Raw genomic sequence first — 12,594 nt, forward strand, 5'->3', positions numbered from 1 at the left:
CGTCTTTTAGATTGATATACTAATAAGCAATAAAACAGAAATAACTTATCTCTTGATGCGTGAACCAAACTGACAATAGCCGCGTCGTGGAGAACCACTGACCTAAAAGACGATTCCGCGCTACCTCCCGGTGCAGTAGACAATTGCGGTCGCCCTCCAGGATAAGCACGGCGCCGGAGTTTATGTGCACTCACAAACCCGACTGGAACTCAGAATACTTGCCCAGAAAACAGAACAGAAAGAACATGTATTTAGATAAGTTTAGAGAAAAGAGAAGACTGATTGTGTTGTGTTTTGGCTAAGAAAACCACCGAATATTTATAGGGTGAAGAGGAAAAACGGAAAGCATGAAAGGTGGGAAGAATCTGGCCAAGAAAACGACCAGATTAATCTGGTCAGTCAACAACTGAGGCAAGAAACAAGGAATTAATCAGTCAGCTACAATCAAGGAATTAATGGCTGATTAATTCTCACAACAGTCAGAAAAGAATAAACCCAACAGCCAAAAAAGGAATATTCTGTTTGACAAAGAAAAGGGAAATAAAATTTCTCCAAAAAGATAACAAGGACCCACGCCCGCGCATCGCATTCCCCAAGACCCCAAGTCCCGAGGCCCGAGCCCGAGCCCGACCCGACCCGGCTCGGCTCGGCGCGCGCGCGCGCGCGTGTGTGTGTGGAGTAACACACACCTCCAACTCACTCAACTAAGTAGTGCTAAAGCAATACATTATAAAAACAAGGAAAAACCTTCCTCCCCAATCAATGTGGGACTTTTCCCCTTCCATTTATTTCTCTCTCTCTTTCTCTCTTATTTTTCCCAACACTCTTGTTTTATATCAAGAACTTCCAACAATCCCCCACAGGTTCGAAGATATGAAAAAGAAAGAAAGGAAAAATGAATTCTGGGCAAAACAAAACAATTGCATAAGTGTCAATGTCTCGCGACTTGAATGAACACGTAGTGGACATCAAGCTATGATCCCTCACCTAACAAGTGACCTTCGTCTTGAACTCAATAGGGAGTTAGGGACCCGTCACTTTGAGCCACACAATTGAACATGTATAATATTCTGAAATTCCGCGAATAAAGATGACGCATTATACTGGCCATACGTCCAGCCTGGATGCTCATAGGTGCTCTAGAGTATAAGCCCACGAAATACTCATAGGAAGCGGCCACACTTCCACACCTAAGTAGGTGAACTCCATCAAGTGTGAGCTACAACACACCTCCAAAAATATGGATATGGGTTCATTAAGAGCCGTATGCTCAACCTCCTTCTCATATGTAGCTAAGCACAAAACAAACATCTAGAGATGGACAAATAAAATGAAAATGTGCTTCCGAATTATTACATAACGTTCCCCTTTGAACTCATAGTGAGTAGGAGTTCATTATTTCACAATTCATACAACGGGCTTTAGCCCCATCTCTTCCGATGTTTCCAAAACTAGTTTTTTACATAGGCCTTTAGTTAACGGATCCGCAATGTTCTTTTCGGACTTAACATAGTCCAGTGATATCACCCCTTCAGACAACAAATTTCTGACGGCTTTATGCCTCAGACGGATGTGTCTCTTCTTCCCATTATAGGCATGGTTGTGTGCAACAGCAATAGCAGCTTGCGAATCACAATGAAGTGCAACTGAAGGAGCTGGCTTCCCCCACAGTGGAATATCTGCAAGCATGTTCCTCAACCATTCTGCCTCATGACCTGCTAATTCAAGAGCAATAAACTCAGATTCCATAGTAGACATAGCAGTACAAGATTGCTTACAAGATTTCCAGGATACGGCTCCACCCCCAAGGGTGAAGACATAGCCACTAGTGGAGTTAACTTCATCATTATCGGATACCCAGTTGGCATCACAAAAACCCTCCAAAACTCCAGGAAATTTGGAGTAGTGCAAACCCCAATCCATAGTACCCTTAAGGTACCTAAGCAACCTCCTTAGAGCAATCCAATGATCACTGCTTGGATTATGAGTGTACCTGCTCAACCTACTAACAGAATAAGCAATGTCAGGTCTAGTGTAGTTCATAAGAAACATAACACTACCAATAATTCTAGCATATTCAGACTGATTAACTGGATTACCATTATTTTTCCTTAAGTGGAAACTTGGGTCATAGGGAGTCTTAACTGGATCGACATTAAATGAGTCAAACTTTTTAAGAAGTTTTTCAACATAGTGTGACTGATTAAGACAGATGCCATTTGGAGTCCTCTTGATTTTTACTCCCAAAATCACATCTGCCTCACCCATGTCTTTCATTTCAAAATTCGAACTCAAAAACTGTTTTGTCTCATTTACACGATCCAAGTTAGTCCCAAAAATCAACATATCATCCACATAAAGACAAATAATTACACACCCATGACTATCATGCTTAAAATAAACACAAGAGTCACCTTCATTAACATGAAAACCATTACCAGTCATAGTCTTATCGAATTTGTCATGCCATTGCTTTGGAGCTTGTTTAAGCCCATACAATGACTTGACTAACTTACAAACCTTCTCCTCTTGTCCTGGAACAACGAACCCTTCAGGTTGGACCATGTAAATCTCCTCATCCAAGTCACCATTCAAAAATGCAGTTTTGACATCCATTTGATGAACAACAAGACCAAAAATGCAAGCAAGAGCAATTAAAGTCCTAATGGTTGCAATTTTAGTAACAGGGGAGTAAGTATCAAAATAATCAATGCCAAACTTTTGAGTAAAACCCCTTACCACTATCCTTGCCTTATACTTGTCTATGGATCCATCGGCCTTTAATTTTTTCCGAAAGATCCATTTACAAGTAATGGGCTTACAACCTCTAGGAAGTTCAACCAATTCCCAAGTGTTATTATTGAGAATTGATTGTAATTCACTATCAATTGCTTCTTTCCAAAATACAGCATCAACTGACCTCATTGCCTCATCATAGGTTCTTGGATCATCTTCCAAAACAAAAATATGCACAAAATCATCATCAATTAAGGAAGATTCAGATAAATAAGAAGTAATAAAATCAGGACCAAAACTATTTTCCTTTCTTGCCCTTTTGCTTCTCCTTGGCTCCAAAACAGAATCATCGTTAGTAATAGGAGCATTAGCAATAGGTAAACTAACAGAACTACTAGCATGCAATTCACTATCATTAGAAGGAGACATTTTCAAAGGAAAAATGTTCTCAAAGAACTCAGCATCTCTTGCTTCAATGATATGACCACCTGCATAAGAATTGTTAGCACCTTTAACAAAGAAACGATAAGCTGCACTTTGATAAGCATAGCCAATAAAAATAGCATCAACAGTTTTGGGACCAATCTTATCCCTCTTGAAGCTAGGTATGCCTACTTTTGCTAGGCACCCCCACACTTTCAAGTATTTCAGGTTTGGCGCTCGACCTTTCCATATTTCGTATGGAGTCTTGTCAAGCTTCTTGTGAGGAACCCTGTTCAAAACATGACAAGCAGAAAGAATAGCCTCCCCCCACATGTTATTAGGAAGCCCAGAACTAATAAGCATAGAATTCATCATATTCTTTAAAGTTCTATTTTTCCTTTCAGCTATACCGTTTTGTTCGGGTGAATAGGGAGCCGTCGTCTCATGAACAATGCCAAGTTGCTCACAAAATGCCTTAAGAGTGTCAGGGCTGTACTCCCCACCCCTGTCACTCCTAACCCTCTTGATCTTTTTGTCTAACTGGTTTTCTACCTCAGCTTTATATTTGAGGAACATTTCCTCAGCTTCGTCCTTAGACCTGAGAAGATAAACCATACAAAAACGTGAACAATCATCAACAAAAGTAATATAATACTTTTTACCCCCTCTACTTTCGTGATTATTAAAATCACCTAAGTCACTATTAACATCAAGAGTAAAAAGCCCCCCATTACAAAAGCCCTTCCCCACAAATTCCCCATTGCGAGTAAGAACTAATCTATCAGAATCAAAGGAGAGCTTCAGTCCAGCTTTCATGAGCAAACTGCCAGAAATTAAATTCCTGCGCATTTCTGGAACATGCAAAACATTAGTGAGAGTAAGCAATTTTCCAGAAGTGAGAGCGAGAACGATCTTCCCTTTGCCTTGGATAGAAGCAGAAGCTGAGTTGCCCATGAAGACATTTTCACCTTCAACCTTGTCATAGGTAGTGAACATGTCCTTGTTGGCGCAGATGTGCCTGGTAGCTCCAGTGTCAACAATCCACTCAGCAGCATTACCTGTAAAGTTAGCTTCTAAAACAACAGCAACAATAACGTCAGAATCCTCAATAAGATTTGCTTGACTTTGCCCATTCTTCTTCTTGACCCTGCAATCTCTAGCCCTGTGACCAGTCAAACCACACTCATAACAGATTCCCTTAAACTTGTACTTCTGAATTTTCCCATTAGGCTTAAGGTTACTGTTTTTGGCTTTGGACTGGTTGTTTGATTTGGGTTCAACAAGGTTGGCTTTGGCAGAAGAAGAGGAAGGGAAAACAGAAGGGGTTTTGTCTTTGATACGGTTTTCCTCCTCAATTTTGAGGTGGGCAGCAAGTTCCTCTAAGGTTAGGTCTTTCTTTTTGTGCATGAGTTGGTTACGAAAATCCTTCCAAGAGGGAGGGAGTTTCTCAATAAGAACAATAGCAAGGGTAGTATCACAAATAGACAGACCTTCAGCAGCCATATTAATACAAATACTCTCATAAGCATGAATCTGATCAATAATAGGCTTATCATCAACAACTTGAAAACTTAACCACTTACTAACACAATAACGTTTAGTACCAGCATCATCAGTTCCATATTTTTTCTCTAAAGCATCCCAAATATCCTTAGCATGATAGAAACCCATATAAATATCCAACAGACTATTCGACATATAATGCAACAACATGCCCTTACAAGTTCTATCATCCTTAGAAAACTTAATCTCAGATTCAGACAAATCATCTTTATCAACAGGTTCAACAATATCATCAAGAACATATGCAACATCAATCTGCTCCAAATAAAAATGCATCCTAACAGCCCAACGTTTATAATTCTTTCCATCAAGAGGTTCTAGTTTAGACATATCAGGAACAAGGAATTTGGAAGCCATAATCGTCTTTTAGATTGATATACTAATAAGCAATAAAACAGAAATAACTTATCTCTTGATGCGTGAACCAAACTGACAATAGCCGCGTCGTGGAGAACCACTGACCTAAAAGACGATTCCGCGCTACCTCCCGGTGCAGTAGACAATTGCGGTCGCCCTCCAGGATAAGCACGGCGCCGGAGTTTATGTGCACTCACAAACCCGACTGGAACTCAGAATACTTGCCCAGAAAACAGAACAGAAAGAACATGTATTTAGATAAGTTTAGAGAAAAGAGAAGACTGATTGTGTTGTGTTTTGGCTAAGAAAACCACCGAATATTTATAGGGTGAAGAGGAAAAACGGAAAGCATGAAAGGTGGGAAGAATCTGGCCAAGAAAACGACCAGATTAATCTGGTCAGTCAACAACTGAGGTAAGAAACAAGGAATTAATCAGTCAGCTACAATCAAGGAATTAATGGCTGATTAATTCTCACAACAGTCAGAAAAGAATAAACCCAACAGCCAAAAAAGGAATATTCTGTTTGACAAAGAAAAGGGAAATAAAATTTCTCCAAAAAGATAACAAGGACCCACGCCCGCGCATCGCATTCCCCAAGACCCCAAGACCCCAAGTCCCGAGGCCCGAGCCCGAGCCCGACCCGACCCGGCTCGGCTCGGCGCGCGCGCGCGCGTGTGTGTGTGTGGAGTAACACACACCTCCAACTCACTCAACTAAGTAGTGCTAAAGCAATACATTATAAAAACAAGGAAAAACCTTCCTCCCCAATCAATGTGGGACTTTTCCCCTTCCATTTATTTCTCTCTCTCTTTCTCTCTTATTTTTCCCAACACTCTTGTTTTATATCAAGAACTTCCAACAATCCCCCACAGGTTCGAAGATATGAAAAAGAAAGAAAGGAAAAATGAATTCTGGGCAAAACAAAACAATTGCATAAGTGTCAATGTCTCGCGACTTGAATGAACACGTAGTGGACATCAAGCTATGATCCCTCACCTAACAAGTGACCTTCGTCTTGAACTCAATAGGGAGTTAGGGACCCGTCACTTTGAGCCACACAATTGAACATGTATAATATTCTGAAATTCCGCGAATAAAGATGACGCATTATACTGGCCATACGTCCAGCCTGGATGCTCATAGGTGCTCTAGAGTATAAGCCCACGAAATACTCATAGGAAGCGGCCACACTTCCACACCTAAGTAGGTGAACTCCATCAAGTGTGAGCTACAACACACCTCCAAAAATATGGATATGGGTTCATTAAGAGCCGTATGCTCAACCTCCTTCTCATATGTAGCTAAGCACAAAACAAACATCTAGAGATGGACAAATAAAATGAAAATGTGCTTCCGAATTATTACATAACGTTGCCCTTTGAACTCATAGTGAGTAGGAGTTCATTATTTCACAATTCATACAACGGGCTTTAGCCCCATCTCTTTCGATGTTTCCAAAACTAGTTTTTTACATAGGCCTTTAGTTAACGGATCCGCAATGTTCTTTTCGGACTTAACATAGTCCAGTGATATCACCCCTTCAGACAACAAATTTCTGACGGCTTTATGCCTCAGACGGATGTGTCTCTTCTTCCCATTATAGGCATGGTTGTGTGCAACAGCAATAGCAGCTTGCGAATCACAATGAAGTGCAACTGAAGGAGCTGGCTTCCCCCACAGTGGAATATCTGCAAGCATGTTCCTCAACCATTCTGCCTCATGACCTGCTAATTCAAGAGCAATAAACTCAGATTCCATAGTAGACATAGCAGTACAAGATTGCTTACAAGATTTCCAGGATACGGCTCCACCCCCAAGGGTGAAGACATAGCCACTAGTGGAGTTAACTTCATCATTATCGGATACCCAGTTGGCATCACAAAAACCCTCCAAAACTCCAGGAAATTTGGAGTAGTGCAAACCCCAATCCATAGTACCCTTAAGGTACCTAAGCCCGAGCCCAAGACCCCAAGTCCCGAGGCCCGAGCCCGACCCGGCCCGGCCCGGCCCGGCTCGGCGCGCGCGCGCGCGCGTGTGTGGAGTAACACACACCTCCAACTCACTCAACTAAGTAGTGCTAAAGCAATACATTATAAAAACAAGGAAAAACCTTCCTCCCCAATAAATGTGGGACTTTTCCCCTTCCATTTATTTCTCTCTCTCTTTCTCTCTTATTTTTCCCAACACTCTTGTTTTATATCAAGAACTTCCAACATAATATTCATACTCTTGTTTTATGTGTTGCTCAGATTTACTTAATTTATACAAGTATTTCTTTATTTCTGACTACCTAATAATAAAAACCAAAAAATCAATTCCAATCCAAAATCACTGCATTTTACAAAGCTTATGCTACGTATAAAATAAAAGTTGAGATCTTTTTTGTACTTTCATTCATTCATTTTCATCAACAACTCAAAAAGATGTTAACTTCAAGGCTAATACCCACAATCAAGCCAAATCTGATTGACCCATCAGAATTTCACCGGAGATACACCGGAGTAGGAATCTATGGCACCGGAAAAAATGCAAGAACAGCCACTAAGAAGATGACACGTGGGATGAGGGTTAAAGCTGTAATCAGCAGTGGTGACAAGACAGTGGAATCTGGTGCACCCTCAACAATGGAGGTAAAAGAGGGAATTGGGCCAACTTTATTGGGTGCTTCTGAAAGTGGGTTTATTAAAGTCAAAGCAATTGTTAGTATTAAGAAGAAGATTAGGCAGAGATTAGTTGATAAACTTGAAGATCAATGGTTTAATTTTCTTAATAATGTTGGTCAAGCTATTTTTCTTCAGCTTATTAGTGAGCAGATTGATACTGGTTTGTTTTCTCTCTCTACTTTTTGTTTAGTTTTTATATTTTAGTGTAAATAATCTTGTGGGTTACTTTATTATTGTTGGTTTGGAGATTTACTTGCCAAAGGTGCAACCTTTTCTATGGTGGGGTTAGGGCTATTAGGGGTGTTAATGAGTCGAGCCTGCTCGTGGACTTTTAAGGGTAAGAGAAACCCGAATTATTTAGTTTGGCAACAAGTAACATTAACTAGAAAGAAACAACAACCACAATTTAAGAATAAGGGGGTAATGATAATTGAGTCGGGAAGGTGGGAGCTCTACCATTAAGCTCGCACTTAATTAATTGTATATCATACGTGATAAAAGGTTGTTTGTGAGTCCACTTTGGTAAAAAATAGATAAAATTGAGACTTTTGGTGTATGTTTTTTTTTTTTTTTTGGTGAAAAATAAAATAAAATTGAGACATTAGGTTAATCACTAAGATTTGTGAATAGTAGGGTTATCTTTTGGGATAAGGGTTGAGATTCGCAAGATTAGTATTTACAAATTTCAAATATTAAAAAAGTGACATTTGGCAAAAATATACTAGTAATAGATAGTGACCTGCTTCCTAAATAATTTTTAATGTAAAAATTGAAAAATGAGATGTTTGTAAATTCATCTCCCTTTCATAGCTAGCTAGTTGAAAATTATTAATTTGTTAGTTGCTAATTTGGCTAATAATGTATGAAATGTGGTGCATGAATTGATTTATATTATGATTAAAGTCTTAATTTGTAATTTGTACTAAATGTTTTTTGATTTATGTCATGGATGATCCAATTAGATGCTTTCTGATATTAAAATCTGTTGGTTAATAATTTAGTTTTTTGATAATTTGACAAGAGGAAGAATCATGGATGATTCTTGTGTTATTTGTAGATACTAATTCAGGAAAGAGTGTAGAGGGTTACGTGACCGAGTGGCGGCCTAGTTCATCAGAACAGCCATACATTGATGAATAATTGAATATACTGCCAGTTTTACAGTTCCTTCTGACTTTGGAATTCCTGGAGCAATCCTCGTTACGAATAAGTACTATAAGGAGTTCTATCTGGTGGAGATTGTTCTTGATGGATTCGATAATGGACCTGTTTACTTCCCGGCTAATTCATGGATTCATTCCTGTAATGACAATCCTGAGAGCAGAATTATCTTCAGAAATCATGTAAAGTGTCACATTTTGTTTTGTTTGAGTCTTTTTTGCTGTTGCATTGTTTAATTTGTATGGATTATACTGTTGCGAGGACATGATAGTGTATCTGATGTTGCACTGAATTTTTGACTGTGAAGACGTACTTACCAGCACAAACACCGTCTGGTATCAAAGATCTGCGAAGAGAGGACTTGCTTAGTCGTCGTGGTGATGGGAAAGGAGAAAGGAAGTTACATGAGATGGTTTATGATTATGCTCCATATAATGATTTGGGAAATCCTGATAAAGATGATGACCTCTTTAGGCCTGTTCTTGCTGGCTCTGAACGACCTTATCCAAGGCGCTGTCGCACAGGAAGGCCACCTATGAAATCTGGTATAGCTGCTCTCCTCCATCCATTAGTGTTTGTAAGTTTAAGTGACAAGCAATATGTCTGGCAGAATTTAATCAGTAGCAATCGGGTTTAATAAGGGTTGGACAAACAATCTATATGCATTTGGGACCATTTGTTAAGTAAATCGGTTCAATAAGAGAACAGGTCCTGTATGGATATAGATAATAAGGCTTGGATTATGGTCTTATGGATGTAGTAGCTTTTCAAACTCAAACACTCAAATATCTGGTACTTCTCTTGATTTTGATTGTTCTGTTCTGGGAATTCATGCAGTTCCGATATGTGAGAGTAGAATCGAGAAACCTCATCCAGTATATGTTCCTCGTGATGAAGCTTTTGAGGAGATGAAGCAAGCAACATTTGCTACTGGAAGACTGAAAGCTGTTTTGCACAATTTGGTGCCTCAGATCGCCACTGCTTTGGCTAGTTCGGATATCCCATTCACCTGCTTTTCTGAGATTGACAACCTTTATATCAAAGGTTTTATGGTACCAGAAGATGATGTAGCTGAAAAGATTAATAGCTTAAAGAAAATGCTCAACATGAGTACTAAACTCTTCAAGTATGATGTTCCTGCTGTTATCAAAAGTATGTCTTGTGCTCTATCTCATAGCAACTTTATTGAAGGTTAAATATGCTATTGGTCCCTCCTGTTCTTCCAATACTTATTTATTTTCGGCCCCCAGGTGATAGATTTTCTTGGCTGCGGGACAATGAATTTGCACGCCAGGCTTTAGCAGGAGTCAATCCTGTGAACATTGAACTTCTAAAGGTAGCTTCAAAATTACTTACACTTTATATTTGTCTCACAGAAACTATCAAAGTCGATAGACTTTCCTAAATAGCTGATGTTGTGGCTTAGGAATTTCCTATCACAAGCAAATTGGATCCAGCAGTTTATGGCCCTCCAGAATCAAAGATCACAAAGGAAGTAATTGAAGGAGAACTGGATGGAATGAGTGTCGAAGAGGTACTGATATACATTGTGTTTTTGGTAGCTTTAGCTTCTGTGCTTATTGTGGCTGATAGAATAAGAATTACTTTATTAATTTGACTCGAGGTCAACCCCATTGGATTCAAATTTTAGTTAGAATGTAATAAATTCTCATGATCTCTTACCAGTTATGCTCCTTTTGCCATGCTAATGCAGGCCATAGAAAACAAGAGGCTGTTCATAATAGATTATCATGACCTCTTACTTCCGTTTGTCAACAAGATTAATGACTTACCAGGAAGAAAAGTATATGCTTCTAGAACAATTCTTTTCTATACCAGTGCCGGGACTCTTACACCTGTTGCTGTTGAGCTTTCGCTTCCTCCCACTGATTCTTCCCCTGCATTTAATCGTGTTTATACTCATGGACATGATGCTACAAGCTATTGGATCTGGAAGTTGGCCAAAGCCCACGTTTGTGCAGTTGATGCAGGCGTGCATCAACTAATAAATCACTGGTTTGTTTTCATGACAATTGTGCAATGAATTTTTTTTTATCTTCACATCTATATACTATGCATTTCAACTTGTAACCTTGATTCCAATATTAACGAAAAGAAAATGTCTTACATCATCCTTTTCTGATCTCGAGGTGATATTTGGTTGTTAGGTTAAGGACTCATGCTAGCGTGGAGGCTTACATAATTGCTACAAATAGACAGCTGAGCCAAATGCATCCTATTTACAAGCTCCTGCATCCACATATGCGATACACTATGGAAATTAATGCCCTTGCTCGACAGAGCTTGATCAATGGAGGAGGAATCATTGAGGCCTCGTTTACCCCTGGAAAATATGCTATGGAGATCAGCTCTGCTGCCTACAAGAGTATGTGGCGGTTTGACATGGAGGCATTGCCAGCTGATCTACTCCGAAGGTGAACTATTACTCACATGACTGCTATCTTATTTCCACTTACTTCATGCACCTATGCCTCCTTTCATTCTTTGAACCTTAGTTTACCAAAAATATCTGTAATATAAATGTACAGAACCTTAATGTTGTTCAGAAAGTCCTTCCAGCTGTTTAATCCTATGTGTTGAGGACAATCGGGTGCTGTACTGATAGCTGTATGATTTTCCAGGGGAATGGCAGAAGAGGATCCCTCAGCACCCTGTGGAGTGAAACTGGTGATTGAAGATTACCCTTATGCTGCTGATGGCCTTCTCATATGGTCTGCCATCAACGAATGGGTTGAATCTTATGTTTCACACTTCTATCCCGACTCCAGTGCCATCACCTCAGATGCTGAGCTCCAAGAGTGGTGGAAAGAGATCAAGGAAAAAGGCCATGCTGACCTGAAAGACGAACCTTGGTGGCCTAAACTCGAATCCAAAGAGGATTTAGCCAGAATACTGACTACAATTATTTGGGTTGCTTCAGGTCAGCATGCAGCAATAAACTTTGGACAGTACCCTTTTGGAGGGTACATTCCAAACCGTCCTCAAGAAAATGATCCCGAGTTTCAAAAGTTCCTTAAGAATCCCCAAGCTACATTTCTCTCATCTCTACCTTCTAAATTACAAGGTACTAAAGTGATGGCTGTTCAAGACACATTGTCAACACATTCCCCAGATGAAGAGTATTTGGGGCAGGTGCATGGCCATTGGATTGATGACCAACAGGTTAGAAACATGTATGAGAGATTTGCCACTCGTTTGAAGGAGGTTGAAGAGATAATACATCAGAGGAATAAGGATTTTAGTCTGAGGAACAGAACTGGTGCTGGTGTCCCTCCATATGAGCTGCTTCTACCCACTTCTGGTCCAGGAGTCACTGGCCGTGGCATCCCAAATAGCATTTCCATTTGAAAAGGAACCACTATTATACTTCGAATTCTTTTGTACAAATTTGCTAAATATTCTGGCAAACCTTTCTTGAAATAATCTTTCCATTATGAAAAATCTCTGATTTGTTATTACAGGAATCAAACATGAGTGATGCTGTCATCAATGACTCAAATAGTTTATAGTTTTGCAAAATTAAACGTGGTATGGTGCTGTAAGTTGTAATGATTAACTCGATAACTTCAATGTATAAAAAATGAAATTAACAACTCAAAATTAAGCTTTATACCAACTTCTTGTGGTTGGCTAGCTGTGCTACTCGGGACAATGCAAGTCTGAGGAGA

General features: G+C 39.6%; 1 pseudogene across 1 annotated transcript; it reads left to right on the forward strand.

Moving 5' to 3' along the window:
- Window positions 1-7,314: 7,314 nt before the first annotated feature.
- LOC145640330 (lipoxygenase 6, chloroplastic-like) lies at window positions 7,315-12,543 on the forward strand (annotated as a pseudogene). Its single transcript, XR_014114948.1, has 9 exons — window positions 7,315-7,904; window positions 8,802-9,087; window positions 9,213-9,450; window positions 9,743-10,057; window positions 10,156-10,241; window positions 10,332-10,439; window positions 10,620-10,921; window positions 11,074-11,340; window positions 11,548-12,543. The product of XR_014114948.1 is annotated as a lipoxygenase 6, chloroplastic-like (transcript).
- Window positions 12,544-12,594: the final 51 nt, after the last annotated feature.

This window comes from Chenopodium album, chromosome 1, assembly GCF_948465745.1.
Source record: "Chenopodium album chromosome 1, dcCheAlbu1.1, whole genome shotgun sequence".
Taxonomy (NCBI): domain Eukaryota; kingdom Viridiplantae; phylum Streptophyta; class Magnoliopsida; order Caryophyllales; family Amaranthaceae; genus Chenopodium; species Chenopodium album.